Genomic DNA, 16443 nt, shown 5'->3' with positions numbered 1-16443 from the left:
ACTAGTATCACACTTATGGTTTAGACATGGCATTTTCTCTTTGATTACCCACGTTCCTAGGCATTTTCAACTTGGCCCTTTCTAGTCCATCATTACCCTAAAATTATTTAAGTACACAAATAGGCATTTCTCATTTTCTTCTTCCCTTTTAGCGACTTTCTAATTCCCTCCACATCAAAATGGCTTGAATATGTAGATTATATTGCTCTCTCCATTTCCTTCCCTCTCATTGTGTGTTCAAACATTTATCATCTGCCTCTCATCATTACAAGGGCACTGGACCTTCTCTAGGTCCAAGTGTTGAAGGACACCAAGTTGATAAATCCAGTGGTCACTTTTCAGTTTTCATCATGTTTGAATTCTCAGCAGCATGCTTCACAGTTGACATTTGTCTTCCTCCTTCTCCAAATGATCTGTCTGAGTTCAGCTGAATATTCTGGATTCATTCCTACTTCAGTCACTGTTCTTGGTCTGATTTACTCACTCTGCACCTATTTTGCTAATGCTAATGTTTGTCATTCTTATGAGTTTTTCCTTTCAGCTTTCTTCTCTTTTTCTGTCTCCTGTTCCTGGGTAATATCATCCATTCTCATAGCTGAAAATATGTCTGTGCTAGCATCATCCAAGTTTATACACACAGTCCAATATTTTCCCCCTGAGCTCCAAAGATATAAATCAAATTTCACCCGTGACATTGCCACTAGGAAGCCTCTGGGTAATTCCAACTTCAGGCGGAGAAACCTTTTAAATGATTTCCAGGTAAGTGACATGCTAAACTGGTTTAGAATTCATTAATTCCATATAACATTCTAAAAGATACATGAAACTTTTTTTTCCACACTAATGAACGGATAGCCTTTCAAATGGCATAGAAATGTATTCCCAAATAGGTTTGAGATTTAACCACACATTATATATATATATATATATATATATATATATATATATATACAGAAGAAATATGAATATAAGAAGTTTTCATTTAATAAACGAACTTTGAAGGGTTAGAGAGATTTGACACTTATGAATTGCTAAAAACAATTTATCTCATGACATTCGAATTACAAAGCTTAAAACAGCTGGGAGGAAAAGAAATTGCAAATATCTACAGGAAATTACAACTAAAACAAAATTGTTAGAATTCTTAAACTTTTGTTAAGTTTTCAAAGGAACCAGATATGGAAAAAAATATGATGGAAAATTGGTTGAGTGTGGTTTCTACAAGAAAGAACAGACATCTTATCAATAGCTTAAACTTCTAAAATCCATAAGGTACATAATTCTACTATATAACTGCAAATATATGTTTAAGGTACATAACTCCAAATATATGTTTAAGGTACATATTGCAATGAAATTTTTAATGCAGTAAGTTTAATAATACAAACAAAATATTTCACCTTTTTGTTATTAATGTGCTTTGGTGATTTCTTTTCCTAAAATCTTGCTAATATTGGGTAACAAATCTAGTGTATCTGATTTTAAAACACCAATTTCATATCCACATTAAATCAACACCCTTTCCTCAGATAAATCCTGCAGAGGGAGAGCAGTAAAAGGAGTTTCTATACACAATATTTTTGTAATCTTTTCCAATGTTCTTTTGGTTGCAAGCTCTCACTTTTAGTTCTCATAAATCAGAATGGAAACTCTCTGCAAGGACTATTCCCTGCACACTTCTCTGCCCTGATGATGCAGTGCCTGGAGAAATAATTTCTTGTGGTATATCCATTGTAACTTCTTGCTGGAATTCTCTTACTCCATTGGGATTGGGATGGTACTTTCTTTGTAGATAGGTAGGTAGGTAGACAGACAAATGGATGATAGATGGACAAGTTAGGTTTAGCACAACACTATGGGTCAGGAATTCTATAAAATGCACTTCAGTTTTCATTGTTAGATGTCTTCTTCATGATTGCACAGAAATTATGGGTTTGGGTAGGGAAGATCACAGCTCAAGTGCCATTAGCATCACAAGAGTACACACTATCAACCTGATATCACTCATGATGTTTGGCTTAGTCACCTGGCTAAAGTGGGAGCATTTGTAGTTTTTTCTCTGAACAGTTATCATTCTTTTTTTTTTTCTTAAACCACATTTCTATCATGTATTTTTGTGAAAGAAAGTCATTATGTACAGACTGCATTTAAAGATAGAGACATAAATATAGAAAAATGTGCAAAAATGCAGTTCAATAATTTACTAGTGAACAAATTTTTTTACAACAACCAAGTTAAAAGATAGAAAATTACCAGCATCCAAAAAGTATATTTTATTCCATCTTCCACTGTTATTTACTCCTTTTTTTTCCACAAGATAATTGTTAATCTGATTTAAGAAAATCATTTTCATCTGTCGTTTATATGTTACCATTGAATCATGTGTGTCTAAACACAATATCCTGATTTTGACTGTTTTTATTTGGATCTTACATAAATAAAATCAGGAATTACAAAAGCATCAATAAAAATAGTGATTCTATTGGACAGAAACACTGAAACAGTCAATCAGACTGAGGAAGTTTCTCATCTTTGCTTCCTCAATCTATAAACATGGTGTAACATCCAATTATTTTAGAACTTTTTAAATTTCTGTGAACAATATATTGCAGTTTTCTCTAAATAGGTCTTGTACAAATTGCACTGGACTTTTTTATAGATATTGATACATGTGTATAATTTTGCAGACTTCTTCAGGCAAATTTGGCTTTAATTCATTAATATCTTGAATTCCATCAGCTAGGAAGAATGGCAATGCAGACAAATGAATTTTTAAACTAAAGTTCTTATCATTTTCCTATCATGCCACAAATAAATCATTTGTTTTTTTTAACCTAATGCATTCGGGTTAATAGAAAAAAAAATCTAACTATATTGGTAACATCTTGAAACTTACTTTTAGAAGCAGTACTCATACCTAATTCGAAATCCATCATTATGGTTTGGGGTATTAATGCCAGGAAAAAGCAAAGCACTTTATAAATGCTTATTTGAAGATTGGGTGAAATTTGCAGAAAAAAAATTCAATTGAATCTACAAAGAGAATGTAAATTATAGAAGTTTGGGGTCTAACAGGGCATAACTTCTATTTATTTAGTAAACATTTATATATTTAATAGGGCAGTTTTGAAAGTACCATCTAGTATCCAAAATATAGTATATGCCAGGTTTTATGTGTTAGATTTAGTGGTACATGAAAGAAATCTATCTTTTCAATAGCCAAAGAAGAGTTCTAACCAAGAAGAGTTCACCATGTAATGTGTTTTGTGACATTGGCAGAACCTCTATACCAGCAAGATTTTTTTGGTTCAGAAGGCCACTGAGCTTGTCAAATTGTTTTTATTTTCTGACAAAGGCCTTTGTTTGAAGGCAGGCATGGTATTACATGTGAAGAGGTACAAGTACTACACGACTGAGTAATTTGGCAACTTCCCAGTATACAACTGAAAACACACTAATCTCTTCCCCACAATCTGGTTTATTACCCTCCCTTTAGACTTTCTTTTTGTTTTTGTTTTAAATGGAAGTTGTGGGTTTGGGGAGTTTAGCTTTCAGAATTTCTACACTTGGGGTTTTCATTATCCAGAATCAGAATTTTTGATATTTAGAGATGTTAGACGGCAGGGATTTTGATGTGGTGGGATTTTAACATTTGGGATTATGATGTTCAGGCTTGTGTCTTTTGAGATTATGATTGGTTCTACTCAATGCTAGATGACACATGCCAAGCTATATGGAGAGGTCTCCTACTATGCTCTGTAGAGGGAGGTGCTTGTGATTCCACAGTTCAGTAAGCAACCATCTGGAGACTGAAACCCAGGTCTACCATATGCTGGTGCACACAACCTATTGTCCACAGATACACTTATTGAATGTCCTCTTCCATACACTTATTGAATGTCCTCTTCCATACTACTGGGGAGAGAAAATACCAACATTCACTGAATGAGTAGAAAATTTATAGCATAAATTATTTCTTGCAACTAATGCTTATACTGATGAGGTAAAGAGGTAAACAGAAGAGCTGATCATGGTCCCTTTGTAAGCTCTGGATGGGGTGTTGAGCAAAACATTTTGTACTGTCATTGGAATGTAAGGACGCTGAATACTCTCTTCCACTTTAGAACTTTTGCTGAGGTCCCTATGTGGTTTAAATGATCTATTTATGATGTGGTTGTATAAACAATAACTTATGATTCGTTAATTTACTAAATTTTTAACAAAATAAAATCTTCCTGTGTTCCTACTGATTACAAGGGCAGTTGCTGTACTTATGAGAGTTCATTCTTTATTTTCCTTGTAGTTCTCACTCTCCTACTTAATATTTCTTCTGTCTTCCTTATATTGGTAAGTAAAACTAATATTTAATTATTTAGCTAAACCCCCCAAAATGTATTATTCGTAATTTAAGCACTCTTTTTTTCTCTCAGATCCCATTATCAGTATACCAGCAGCTTATTTTGGCTCAACCTCCAAAATACATTCTCTGTACTTTAGGACGTCCTCTCCACAACACTCAAGCCAGTTTCATTTCTCTTCTGTCTTATTTTAAAGCATCCTAATTGCTCTACTAGATTTAAACTTTGCAAACAACTAATTTTTTTTTTATGCAGTGGCAGAATAAATGCTAAAAAATATAAGTAATCTTAGTACTTATTTGCCGAAAATCATTTAATTGCTTCTTATTTCATTTACAATAAAATTTAAATGTTTGATTATAGCTTACAAACCATGCATTGTCTAACATTCACATAACTTTTATTTTGTCTGTCTTTTATGTAATGCATGTAATATATGAAAATACATAAAACACATAAAATGTATTTTATATATTCAAATCTATAAATTTATATAAGTATATAAATTACATAAAATACATATATTTAAATCTTCACCACCATTGGGCCAATGGCAACTCACAATTTTCTATTTCTATACTCACAACCACTATTTATTTGCTGCCAACTTATATACTTTAATTTCAATTTAACACAAAGTAAAGAAAGTTCAATTTTATACACTTGTTTAACTATTTGAGTTACCAGTTTCTTAATGTACAAATTTAAGAGGTTAGACTTACCACTCATTTACATTGTAATGACAGAAATAGGTCATGCTTGAATAAAAACCCAGTGTTTAATATATGAAGAAGAGGTCAGTTAAATAATTTCCTCTCCCATTATATTTATGTGAGTATGTGTTTACTCTTCATTAAAAAAAGAAAAAGAACTCCCATTTTTACCCTGTACACAGATTGCAGAATCACATCAGTTGCACATCCATTGATTTACATATCCCACTTGAATCAAAGTGTGAAATATGATATATCAAGAACTATGTAATGTTTTGAACAACCAACAATAAAAATTAATTAAAAAAAAAAAGAAAAAGAAAAAAGAAAAAAAGAACACCATGGTATGAAGAATAAATGTTTTAATCATTCCTTTCCTGTTCTGAATTTTAAATATTTATGCTGTGGTTTATGTAAATATGCATATGGTAGTATTGAAGACATTATAAACTATATTCATACACCTAAAATTCTTGTTGGAAACTAATCCTCATTATGATTGTATTAAGAAATGGAGGTGGGGTCTTTGGCAGGTGATTCTCATAAGAGCAGAGCCACCATGAATTGGATTTGTGCTCTTACAAAAGAGACCATAGGGAGTTCTCTTGCCCCTTCTATCACGTGAGAACACAGCAAGGAGACCCTGCCTATGAACCAGAAGCTGGGTCCTCGTTTTCTGCTCATAGACATATCTGCTGGTACTATTGTTTATAAGCCACTCAGTTTATGGTGTTATAGTTACGCTCTTTCATTTCAGCAGCCTAAACACACACACACACACACACACACACACACACACACACACACATGCTCACCCACACAATATAACAATATAATGATCTGTCTCTCTCTCAGTGGAAAATATTGGATTTCTAAGCTTTTGAACTTTGTAGAAATCTGGTGACTATATAAAACTGGATGATTAGATGAAATCAATTGACAATATTGTCCATAAGGTACTTTATACTAAATGTATAAAATATAACTGATATAAATTTAATATCACTTAAAAGTAACACTATCCAAGGAAGCATAATAATAAATTTTGGTTGGCCTTTTGAAATTTTGAGTGGTGACTGAATCCTGATTCCTACCAAATGAGATATTCTAATAAATTAAATATTCAGTCAACTACATTAATAAAGTAAACCCACTGATTGGCTTGTTAGTACTTAAGTGAAGACAGTAACGAACTTTATGTTTTATCATTCATCACGTCAGTAAGCTATATAAACTCACATGACATATCGCTTACTATAATGACCTTTTTGTATTTATCCATCCTAGTATTTAAATGTGTTCCTGTATTGTTACCACTTGTCCAATTAAAGTTTGTCAAGTTTATCTCCTGAATAACACAAGACGTTAGATTGTAATATAATGAAAGAAAAACTGCACTAATTTCCAATTATATAGTGTGATAAAATTATGAACATATAAAAGTCTATATTTCAGTATCATTTGGTATGTTTCTACCTACCTGTACAGATTCACCTCTAAAATTCACATTTTGGCACTATCTTCTACATGATTGTTTTTTGAAAACTAAATATATATATTGGCTAGGCTTTACTGAGATTAAGCTAAGACTCCTTTGTCACACATTGTTCTCAAGTGTTACAAGGAGTAATTAATTTACTATTTACACAAATCCAGTGAGGTAAATCTTACTATGACCCAATTTTACAGGTAAAGAAATGAGAATCTCAGGAATTCATCTCAGAGGGCCTGGCTTCTGATTGCATGGTCTTAACAACTGCTTAGCAACTGCTGTTACCCTCTGCATGCTTAGAGTATGTATGTGCATCTGTAGATGTATGTACAGTCACATACATGCTTCTTTCTGTGTTTTACATACTTAAGTATTATATGTGTATATATGTGTATATATGTATTTTTTCTAAGCAACATTATTCAGTTATTCTTCTTAAATACCTCCCTGTCAATAAAACATAAATTGTTTTATATTTTCCATTTGAATAAACTAGAATCAATTTGCTATACTTTTATTTCTTGTTGCCCTTAAAATGTCCAAATAATTCATTCTTAACTATATATGAAAGTCTTTTTTTTAAATTTTCTGAGTTCTCCTCTGTGTACTATAACTAAAGAAATGTTTAGTAATAAAAATACAATTTGTACAATAATTTTCTTATTTGGGAAAAGGAAAGTGTATTTAAATCAACAAATTTGTCATTTGTTGTTGTCATTTGACATTTGAAATATCAACATTTTTTTCTCATTGCTTTTTCTGGTTTAATAATCATATTAAAAATTACTTGAGAAATCTATGTGGTCAACAGAACAAATTAAATGTAATCCTTGTACAAAATAAATGACATAAATATGAATCATTTCAAGTAATGATAATAAAAGTTGAAAATTATTCTTCCTTTTTTAAAAAAAGAATAAATGATTCAACTCAAATTACATAAGCAGAACACTTCATTTAACATTTTAATCATGGATTTTTTTAGTTCAACAAGGAAAGATATAAAGAATAAAATGAAATTATAAATGCCAACATCAGGTCAGATTCAGGGTACAAAGGCAAAAAAAAAAAAAAAAAAAAAAGAACAAAAGGAAAGCACAGTCCTGTTTGTAATAAGGCATGCTTTGTTATTTTATTTCTTTTATCACTCCTTGTGAAATGTTGAACAAAATAACAAAAAGCACATGTGTTTTTTTTTTCTTTCCTTTCCATTCACAATTTTAAAATGGGTATAATATTTATCTGACAAAATTATTGGACATTGAATTGATTAATATGCAAAAATAATTACATTTCCTGATGTATGGTGACAGTAAAATAAATGTTAGTTTCGTTTATTTTTTTCGTTTATTTTTTTTTATTTCGTTTATTTTTTATTGTTACTTTCTTTTACAGAAGAAGAGGTTGAGGGTCAGAGTAACATTTTCATTAAAGACAGTTAAGATTTGATACTTGAAAAATACATTGCTTTAGACACAGTTTAGGCCTATTTGCTTTCGTAAAAATTATCCTATGTCTTAACACTTCAGTACAAAGTTTCAAATTTAGACAAAAAAAATGAAAAAATAAGTTGTGATAAATATATTTAGACAAATCCTTGTTAATATTGTTAATATCATTTTATTTAGTCAGAGTAAGAGTAGAAAACAGAAATGAGAGAGATTTTGAAGAAACAAGCACAGTGTCTTTGGAATAAGGCAGAAGGTCTTCTTGGCTTTTACTTAATACAAGGAAACATAGCCATACACTGCAAAATATGAGCTCAAAAGAAAGGACTAGAGTAAATACACTTCACCTGTTTGTGATAGACACCATCATTAAATATAATGAATACATGTAAGCATGGTCCATGTATAAATTTTTGTGCTTCTTCTTTTCCATTGAATAATGATTTTTCATATGTGGTGAGATTTTACAATACACATTGCAAAATTTAATCTCAACAGTATAATCTTGTATCCATATTACAAGGGAAAAATAATACTTTGGTCTACTTTGGCCTATGGTAACAATGACATTACAAAATTAGGTTTATTATTCATTTGCATCATAATAGATCAATCTGTTTAACAGTATTTAATGACTGATTACAACTAAATTTTAATTTTTTAAAAAAGTTACACAATAATATTACAATTTAGATATTAGGTATCCCCCAACTCTCATGCATAAGAAAATGCAAGAAATTTAAAAGATGAAATCATTGTCTTACAAAAGGTTCAACTTAATCAGTGTGTTATTCCCTGATAAGGATTAACTTGATAGTAACTATAGGCAGGTAGGTAGGGTGTGACTGGAGGAGGGGAAGGCATTCTTTGGGGATTTATCTTGTTTTTGTTGAGTAGCACTCTTTCTCTCTCTGCTTCTTGGTGGTCATGTCCTGACTTGCTTTCCTCTGCTACCCACTTCTGCCATGATGTTCTGTCTCACACTCAAGCCTAGAGGAATGGAGCCAACTGTCTGTAGACTGAGATCTCTGAAAACAGGAGTCCCAAATAAACTTTTTCTCTTAAAATTGTTCTTGTCAATTCTTTTAGTTGTAACAACAAAAAAAGCTAGCAACTCAAATATCAGAATAAATAATAAGCAAAAGAAAATTATGAAAAATCATTGATTGTACATCTACAGTGGCTTAATGCACTTTATAGAACCTTTTATTTAAGCATAAAGAAATAATTTTATAAGGAAATGAATTATTCAATATGAAAAAACGAGATTTTCAGAAATGATCTTTTTCAGCTGTTGGTTACTTTGCATTTGCATTCTCTGTAGTCTTATGTCAAAATAGCTAAATATATGTTATATAAATTTAATATTTTTTGTTTATATAGAAAAACTCAAGAATCATATAAATATTGTTTGTAGTAGAATATTTTATCCTCAGTAAATATTTATCTAAACTTAAATTTGTATTAATAATATTATCTCCTTTTATGTGAATACTCATATAAGAATTAATATAGAATGTTACATTGAAGGGGAAGTTTTGACAATTTAAAATTAGAGTCAAGATATTAAGAAAAAATTAACATACACGTACTTACCTATTTACTCATGTATATATGAAAACTCAATCTTAATAAGACATAAATATAGAGAGAGATGGATATAAATACACATATGGATATCCCTGTATATATCCATGGGTACATTGATGTGTGGGTATGTGTGTACTCAGTGTGTACGGATAGATGAAATAGATAGTTGGATGAGACAGAGCAAAAGTTGATAAAAATAATGTGTTTCTCATTCTAGCTAATGATAGAAATGCAAACAACTGAAATCTATTTTTTTTTTCAAATAAAACACAAGTCCAGAGAGATAAAGTAACTTCTCCAGGTCATAAAAATAAGATTGATTTTGCATTAATAATATTGCTTCTATTAACTGGATTTACTAAAATACCATGTGTACATCATTTGAGATATGAAGAATTTAAAAATAGTAATGTCAGAGGTTCTTTCCAAAATCATAAACAAGAAATTTTAAATTGTGGCTTTATTTCTTAGATTACCATAAAGAAATTCTGATATATATTTGGAATAACATATTTGCAATACAAACAAGCATTATTTTGTCTAACCATTATTTTCTAAAAAAATTACAAAATGTGTATTATTAAACATTCCTACATGTATATTTTTGTCTAGACATTATGTTCTTGTATAAATTATAAAGTGTAGTGAAAGAATAACATTTAAAATACTGTAAGCATGCATGCTCCTCATCAAAGTTATTGGCCATGTATACCAAATATCTACATGTTAAAATTTTGTAAAGAGAATGTAAAAAATCATGGCTTGCTCTTTTGATACTAATACAGTATATTTACTACATTAATTAAATTGAAGGAAATTTACAACATATGTGAGCAAGCCAATCTTTCCTATAACAGACATATTTGATATCTATTCACTATTGTATTAAATATGATACATAGATGTAAGAAAATATACACTATATATTTGACAGTTTAAGTAAACATTCTACAAGAAGTAAATTAAGAATATATTCATTCGGATTCTATGAATTTAAAAATTAAGATAAAAACTGTGGATAATACTTGTATAAAGAGCCCATGGACTTGAAAATAAGTGTCAAGGTGTCCAAAATGCAAAAATAAATTTTAACATTGCCATTGAAATATGGAGGTTATTTCAAGTAAAATTAATATTGTGGGTTCCACATTGTTGTGTTTTCTGTGTTTAAAGACAGATTAAGCATTTTAAAACATGTTTTGAAAAGAAACACCCCATACAACAAAGTGGCTACCTGTCGAAAACTGCAGGAAAATTCACCTGCTGTCTTCTAATACTTCTTTTTTAGACTTAGTAAATAACAAAGCCATAGCTACAGATAAAGCAATAGGTGCAACCATAACATTGTAGCCAGAAAATGTGTGTATTACACGTAAAGCCACAAACAAAAATTTTTTAAATTATGTCTATTGTTTAAAAATTTAAATTAGTCAAAAAGAATGGCAAAATCATGCATGAAAAAATATGAGAATGAACACTAAAAATAATAATTCATATAACTATACAAAAATAGTAAAATCACAAATATTATTTTAAAAGAAAGCATAAATACAAAATCATTAGAAATGCCAGAAAAATATTTTAAAAGCAATAGTAAACGTAAAGAGGAAAAAATCCAAAGTACCAGGGAAAAATTGAAATGGCCTGATTTAAGCAACTGACTGTTTAAAATGTGGGGAGGGGAGTTAGGAACATTCTCTTATGAATGAGATGAGATTATATCTGTCCGTATTCTATCAATCAAATCACATTGTCTGGTATCTGCAATGTCCTGATGGAGTTCTAATATATGAAAAATCTTTGTGGTACTTTTATGCTTTTCAGGGGAAAACAAAAGGAATAACTATAATGGAAAAACAAAATTATAGAGCTAGAAATATCTGCTTTGTAAAAGCAGTGGAAATGTCCACAGCATCAAACTGGGTACCATGACCCTAACTAATATACATTTAAGAGAGAAAGAGAGATAGTAGAGACTCAAGAACCAAAGAGAAGTTTAATATTATTATTACTTGTATGGAGTTAATTACTAAAGTAATTTTCTAAAAAATGCTTTTTTTAAGTTGTTGATAGACGTTAATTTATTTATTTATTATTTATCTATATGTGGTGCTGAGAATCAAACTCAGCATCTCACACATGCCTGGCAAGTGCACTACCTCTGAGCCACAGCTCCAGCCCTGGTAAAGTAAGTTTTACTTCTGAAAATGGTAGAGTAGATTACATATACTAAGTCTCCTGCTCCAAAACACAAATAAACACCCTGTGAACAACTACAAGAAAACTCCAAAAGTAGAGAAAAAAGGGGGGCTCGAATCTACTTGAAGGCAACAGGCAGCTAATCAGGCAGTCAGTAATTATGAAGGAGAAACTTCTAGGAAGGAAACCCAGGATAATTATGTTAGTAGTTCTGACTGGTTTTCCCCTAGCACTAAATGGCCCGATAGGTGCTCATTAGCCTCCTGTTGTATTTTTTAAAACTAGTTAAAATTAAACGGAAGCAGATATTCAGTTTCTTAGGTGCACAGGTCTCATTTAAGTGTTCAAAAATTACATAAGTTTAGTTGCTGCCATTTAATAAAATGCAGATGGAGAACTCTATGTTTCAGCAGAAATTCTCTTGGACAGTGACACAGAGAGGTGAGATTAATTATAGAAGTAGAAAAAATAATAGAACATGGCTTAAGCAATATTTGAAGACAAAATGAATGGGATTTCTTTTTTACAAATGATGACAGAATTAAAGCCACAAATTCAAGAAACTCTATTAAGCTCAAGCAAGGTGTATGAATACTAACCTCATCTACCCTTGTCATATGGTATCACTAAAAATAAACTGTATTCTAATATCCCCATCCTTGAAAATGACCTTTTACCTTTAACAAATGACAGATTTTCAGGACACTCAAAAGCAACTATAGAGGCACAAAGACAATAACATATCTTAATAGTGCTGCCAAAAAATTGTCATATCAATGTAGATATCTTTTGAACTATAAATGAAATATAGGCTTTTTAGACAAATATATAAAGAATATTTTATGGGAAGAATAGCACTCCAAACTAGAAATTCTGTATACAGGAAAAATAATGAAGAAAAGTGGAAAAAGCAAATATGAGAATATGTCTACACATAGTAATTATACTCTATTGACAGTTTTAAAATAAACATATAATTTAAATATATTTGAGAAATACAAATGGTATAAAATGTACTGAGTCTCTGAGCTGTGTATGAATCAGTGAAAGCAGCAATTATTGGATTATAATATGGCAATTCAATTTAAAATTGATAGTTCCAAAAATGATATTTGTCTTATTTAGTAGCAAGGTAATTTGTGTAGGAAATATAAAAAAGTTAATATATTTTTCTTTTTAAGGAATTGTCCTGAGCAGACTAAAAATTCTTCTGTACTTCTTTGGATTTTATTTATATGTTTATTCATTCACTCTTTCATAATCTAAAATAACAGAGATTTTCATTTTTAAGGACATTGAAAAGGAATAGTAATGTTACCTGTCAACTATAGAAATCCAGATGAATATTATCCACGTTTCAGAGCCTCCATAAACAATAAAGCTTATGTAGAAAAGTATCAGTTATGAATAATGAAGTAGACTAGGTAGCATAGTCAGTGAACCTTAACAAAAGAAGAAAAAATGTTTTAGAAGAGGGAAATGGAATTATCTGGTTTGCACAATGCAAACTGGGAAAATACTATCATTGCATCCATGCCAGCTTCTGATGTGGCCACGAAAAAGTTAGGAACAGCTACAGTGGTGTTCTTAGGAGTAAGACAGGGTAGGTTTAATGTCAGGCAAGAATGTAAAGCTATTATTTTATGAACATATTGAAGACACCAAATAACGTATTTACATTAGTTTGAGGACTCTGTAGGCAGAGTAGGGTAAGTTGGGAATGAAGGAAGTGGAATTTCTTGGCTGAATAAGAGAGTACTGTGACACAGTAAGTATGTTAGAATATATATTGCACTCCAGTGGCACTTTGATTTTTGGAAGATTGATGATAAAAGCATGTGTCCTCTAGATTCTGGCAAGTACTGATTAAATCCCCCTGTGTTATTAAAGTATCCAGGAGGCTAGCAGAACCACAGAAAAACATTGTTGAATTATTGATCTGTTTCCAAAGAGATTCCTGCATTCTTAGCTGGAGATGGAATTTGCTATTTCAGAATATGCTGATCAATTCACAGAATTGACAGTGGACTGCAGTGGACTGAAGACATATATAATGGTTATAACACAAAACCCTATAATACAGCTTATGGTAGATATTATTGTTTAGCTAAATCAAAAGCCACATCGCAAGCAAGCTTTCCCAGCCCTCTCATGTTCTTCTGTCTAGTTAAAGAAGTGCCTCTCTGTTCATCAGAAACTTCTTAACTTTAGGAAACATAATTTCAGCACCTGAATTAGAGCTCTTCATTTCTGGCCAAAAAGATGTCAGGGAATGCCTTTTTGGGTGCTTCTGAACAACCCTTCCTACCTAGTAACAGCAAAGCACACATGGAGAAGTTCTTCATACGCGGCAAAGTGTTCTGCTACAGGAATGTAACGACTTGAGCTGCTGTATAGCCATCTCGCAGCCATGAGTGGAAAGAAAAAAAGGCACATTTGTGTCCATCATGACATGGTTACTCTGCAAAATACCAAAACCACCTTATATACTTTCCTTTAAATTATGTGACTAAATCACATAATGTAGGACAATCTCACTATATCCACTCTCAAGACACATTTTTCCTCTGCCTTGAAACTCACTTTGTGTGTGTGTGTGTGTGTGTGTGTGTGTGTGTGTTTATTTTTGTCTTGTGGTTTTTCTATTCTTTCATTGTTCAGTGGGCTGTTACCAGAGTGAAATTGCTTTTCTTTACTTTTTTATTAGATGTATATATGACAGTGTAATGCATTACAAATCTTATTACATATATAGAGCACAATTTTTCATATCTCTGGTTGTATACATAGTATACTCAGACCAATTTGTGTCTTCATACATGTACTTTGGATAATACTGATCATCACATTCAACCATCATTAATTACCCCATGCCCCATCCCTTCCTCTCCCACCTCTCTGTCCTATCTAGATTTCATCTATTCCTCCCATGCTCCCTCTCCCTATCCCAGTATGAATCAGCTTCCTTATATCAAAGAAAATATTTGGCATTTATTTGGGGGGGATTGGCTAACTTCACTTAGCATTATCTTCTCTAACTCCATTCATTTACCTGCAAATGCCATGATTTTATTCTCTTTTATTGCTGAGTAATATTCCACTGTGTATATATATGCCACATTTTTTATCCATTCATCTATTGAAGAGCATCTAGGTTGGTTCCACAATTTAGCTATTGTGAATAGTGCTGCTATAAAATTGATGTGGCCATGTCTCTGTAGTATGCTGTTTTTCAGTCCTTTGGGTAGGATGTGGGGAAAATGGTACACTCATACACTGCTGGTGGGACTGAAAATTGGTGGTTTTTTTTATATAAAATTTGCTGTTTTTCTATGATGCCCATTTACTTGTTTTTTGGCTAAAGAGAATAGGCTTGTGTTGGGATTTTGTTGTTGTTGTTGTTGTTGTTTGACAATCTAGGTTGCCTGCTTCTTGAACTTCAAGTTTGAGATGTATGAAAAACAGAAGATGCAGAGAACTAGTTGTCAGGTAGTTTCATGATGTTCCTAGGGGATTTATATTCTCTTCCTCTTTCAGTCTTCATATTATATAATATCCATGGCTTAAACCTGTATATTGCTCATAGGATAGACAGAAATCCCTATGGTCACCCCAGATCCAAAGAATTATCAAGAGTCATCTATTTGTTAAAAAATGGGAGAAATACAATGAGAAGAGTTGAGCCTTTTAACATGTGCTGTGTTTTCAGGAATACATACAGTAGGACACATGTTGTATCATGGAGTCTGAAGTAAGAAAAGAAAGAGATAGGACAAGCATTGAAAGTTAATGACACACACTGGATTATGTGACTTGGAATACAGAAGTGTATGAGAAATCTAAATATCAACTTTAACCGTCAGCCTTTAGGGCAGATTTTATTAAGAAATGCAAAATCAAGCATGATATTTTACAGGTTAGTAACTTGATTTAAAAATACCAAATGCATATGAATACAGAGCTATATCTATATAATTATGTGGATACATGTATATATGTATATTTATATATTTGTCCTCTTCTTTCTGTTTATCAATGTAACAGGCCTACAGGTAAGTATTCAATTTTAAAATAAGCAGAACATCACATATCAAAATTATTGCAAAGCAAAAAAAAATGCCACTTTGTCATTTGTCATTCAGTTATGACTACTTCATCAAAGGAAAAATAAATTTTAAAGGGAATTCAAAAGAAGAGAGCAATATTACTCCCAAATGAAGAAATAGTAGCCTTTTGTTTGAATTTTAAACTTCAACACAAGGTTCTACACTTAAAACTTGGGCTGTTCCAGAAAACAGTATTTAAAGCATAAAGTTCCTGTTTCACCATAATGTTTATTAGTTAAATTAACACATCCATAATTTTTTATTATCCTTGTGGAATTATTGTTTCACTCACAAATATTTTTTAACATAAGACAGATCATAATGCAATTTAATATGCAAATATAGTTTACTAAGGAATACTACAACCTAATTCCATTCTAAGCCCAATCAAGAAATTTAAGTTCGTTGAGAGATGACAGTTTTGAAATGCAAAAGATTTGTCTTTACATATTTTAACTAATTAAACTTGTAATTACTCAATACTTACCTCCTTTAAGCACTTAAAATGCACTTTTTAAGTCAATTTCCTAAGGAGTA

Source organism: Callospermophilus lateralis, chromosome 6 (assembly GCF_048772815.1).
Source record: "Callospermophilus lateralis isolate mCalLat2 chromosome 6, mCalLat2.hap1, whole genome shotgun sequence".
Classification (NCBI taxonomy): Eukaryota; Metazoa; Chordata; class Mammalia; order Rodentia; family Sciuridae; genus Callospermophilus; species Callospermophilus lateralis.
This window is presented reverse-complemented; position numbering follows the sequence as displayed.